The following is a 3,464-nucleotide window of genomic DNA, read 5'->3' on the forward strand; positions in this document are numbered from 1 at the left end:
TTGTGAATAAGAATTATGCCAAAGTCCAAGGTCGGGGAAGAACCCACAGTGAAAAGGAAACTGTCAATGTCTTGTTAATGTCTTGTTAAGCAATAAGAGTCAATGTCTTGTGGCTTCAATCAACAGCCTCCAATGAACCCAAGAGGGAATCTCAAAAATGTTTGAGGGTTCAAATCAGCATATATATTGTGTCCCTACAAACCCCGTAGGGTTACTTTCCTAACTAGATGGTGATTAGCTTATGCCCTGATGCAACAGAGACAAAAACGGAGGCTGCCAAAGTTAAAATAATAAGGTGGAAATTGTGCTTGCTTCAAAGTGAATTGGCTTTGTAGCTGCCTTTTCTCCTGGTCTAGCAACTCCCTTCTCCCCTGTCGCTGCAGGTATTTATTGCCTTACACTTGAAATGAAAAGGAGACTTTTGAAGTGCAAGGACTGGGCAGTCCTGAGAGGGCAGGGCATCTGGAAGTACAGGAGTCACACACACTGTGCTCTCAGAATGGTTTCACCTTCCTTTGATCCCGAGAACCTATCCCCGAGGTCAGTCTGAAGTTCGTCTGCAAGCCTGGTGACCACTCCCTATCCCGGATGTGGGACAGAGTGAGGTCTTCAGTATTGCACAGGTAGGAAATGTCCAGAGTCTAAAAAAATCCCAGTTGCTGGTGGGGCTGGGCTGGTTCTCCCATCCCAGGTTTAGCAGGATGTGACCACGGCCCTGGGGCTTCTGCTGAGCTCTGAGACTGTGGAGTGGGTGGGCACTGGTGCCAGCATGGAGGTAGGGCATGTGCAGTAGGAACCCTGCATGTCAGGGCCCAGTGTCTGCAAGTGGGCTATAAATGAAGAGCCGGCTGCCACGCTTGGCAGGAGGGAGCCTGGGGATGGACGTGGAAGCATGTCAGATTCACACTGCAGGAGCTGGCCCATGAAGCCAAAGTTGGGCGAGATCACACTCCTCTGCTTGATGCAATCCAAGGCCTCCTTCAGGCCAGCTGCTTGGTCTTCATGAGGTAACCCATGCAGATAGTGGGTGATCAGGGGATCCCAGCCTCACAGTGGACCAGGACCTTGCCTCCCTTTCCCCTGACACAGTCAATGAAGTCTATTGCTTCTTGAAAGTGGGAGCTAATGTCAGTCGTGTGGCTGTCTCCTGCAGGGATCCATTGGTAGTGCGGGTGGGCTGTGCAGGCCTCCCATGTCCACTGAGAGACACTCAGCAGGACCATGATGTGCAGGTTGGTGAGGATTTTGCATTTGGATGCGTGGTGGGCATGCAAAGTCGAGGCTTAGAAGGATTGCAACTGGGCCACCCTGCTCATAAGCCAGCCTGTGGCTGATGTCGAGCGCTGGTTTCCTGCACTGGCTAATGAGGACTTTTTCATTTCACCCTTCCCTTGTCAAATGGGTCTTCCATCCACACAACACTCAGGAGACTCCGAGTAGAAGGTCTCATATCCGCCTTTGAGAAAGTAGACCCATGGGGCTGTGGCTGGCTGACCCGGCCACTCACCACCCCAGAAGCCCTAATTTACATTTTTTAAGTCTCTGAAACTATATATTATCCGACATATTTCCCCTCGTGTGCTTAAACACAGATTCCATGCAAATTTTATTATTTCAGTTCAGAGTTAGGAAAGATTTATTTACCAACAACAAAAATGCTGCTATTCACGGGGGTTAAGATTGTTGGCGCAGGGATTTCCTCTTACATAACATATCCACAAAATGGTAAGATCTATCAATACTAGGTCAACTATATGGCTCAGAACTATAGAGATGCCAAGCAATTATCAGTGACATTAAATTTAAGGAATTAGGGATGAACCCCAAATGTTGTAAATTGGCCTTGAAATTTTCTAAGTCTAAAAGTAAGTGTTTAAATCACATCTTGAGCTCACTTACATTTTCAGCCTCACCCATCTGTACCGGTTATTTCACATTGGGCAGAAGCTTGAGATAGTGTCAGGGCTCTTAGACCAGGTGCTAGAGCATCTGGAAGTTGTACTATTATTTGACTGGGAAATGTGGATATTTAATTTTATTCAATCTCCTATGCTAGAAACAATTTAAGAGCAGAAAAGCACTATGTCCTACATATGCAATGAAACAATCATAATCACACATACACAAAACTATGTAAAATTACACAAGAAAACCTCAGTTTCTAAGTTTTTCTGTTTACTTTGTTACTTATCATTGGCTTTCCTAGCATTCATTAGCATGATTCAAAACTTATCAAAACTAATCATTCCAGGTGACTTCCATTCATTCACTTAATCTAAATTTTAATTACTAAAAGAAGAAAAGAACTCCTATTCCCAGCTTCCTCTTATGAGGATTGAAATACTGAGATATTGTTCGCCGGTGCTCTCTGTTAGTGGAGGAACAGGGCAGAACACCCGCCCTCGCCTCATCTTGTTCTACTCTCTTCCTTGCTCACAAACCTTCCAGGCCCTCCAGACTATGTTCTGGCCTTGGAGCATTTGTACTTGAACTTGAACTGGCCCGTGGACTGGTTCTTCCTCATTGCTCAGCTCTCAGCTCCTCAGCAGGGCTGTCCCCAATCCTCTTGCCAGCCCACTAGTTGAGGACACTGACTGTTTTGTGCACGATAGAATCCCCTGTGCCCGGGAAGGGGCTTGGCCTGGAGGCAGCTCAGAGAGTAGCTATATAGGAGCTCTGAAGGCCCGGAGCTCGGCTTCTGAATACGATCCCCCTAAAAGGAACCAGCTGGTGCACCTAGGACTCCTTGTGCTAGAAACAAGGACGCTTTCACACCTCGCTGAGGTTGCATCTACAGGATACATCTACAGGAAAAGGGCTTCAAAAGTAGTCCAAGTTGAGGCGATTTTAACATAAAAAAAAACAATGTTTATAGTGGATTGAAAACATCAAATGTGTGAAAATTCTGTAATGTGTGAGTCTGTAATGATTCTTAAAAAAGAAAACCCTAGAAAAAAACCCTCATATTTGTCATCATTTAAGCAGTTTTAATTCCTTACCGTGAAAGTAGTTGAGGGGAAAGTAAGCATTTACGCAGGAATTACATTTCAAGGTAATCAAATAGCCGCAGCTGAAAGGAGCTGTACTCGACACAATAATGCCAGCAGCAAATGTAAGAGGAATGATAGGATTCGAAAAGCATGATTTGGAGGCCCCTTGAGCAAGGACAATCAGTTGGTGTTAACTTATTGAGTGGACAGTTGGTGGGATGCTGGACATTGTATGGAGCCAAAGTCGCGGCACACAGATGACACTCTGGCCCAGGGAGCAGTGAAACAGCAGAACGAAGAGACCAGGCCAATCCCAATCCCAATGGACAATCTGCTGTCAGGGGGTCCACCAGGTATCATGAGATTCTGACGTGGGATCATATGAGGGACATATTCTCACTTCTGGTTTTACATCTGTATGTTTTTATCTGAAACTACATTGCCTGGTTCTAATCCTAATCCCCCCACTTCTAG

The 3,464-nt window shown here is 45.8% G+C and overlaps 1 pseudogene; it reads right to left on the reverse strand.

Annotated features, from left to right (window-relative positions):
- Positions 1-693: 693 nt before the first annotated feature.
- LOC101401275 (dual specificity protein phosphatase 5 pseudogene) lies at positions 694-1,917 on the reverse strand (annotated as a pseudogene).
- Positions 1,918-3,464: the final 1,547 nt, after the last annotated feature.

The sequence above is a fragment of the Ceratotherium simum genome, chromosome 20 (assembly GCF_057802395.1).
Source record: "Ceratotherium simum simum isolate JZ-2026a chromosome 20, ASM5780239v1, whole genome shotgun sequence".
NCBI lineage: Eukaryota > Metazoa > Chordata > Mammalia > Perissodactyla > Rhinocerotidae > Ceratotherium > Ceratotherium simum.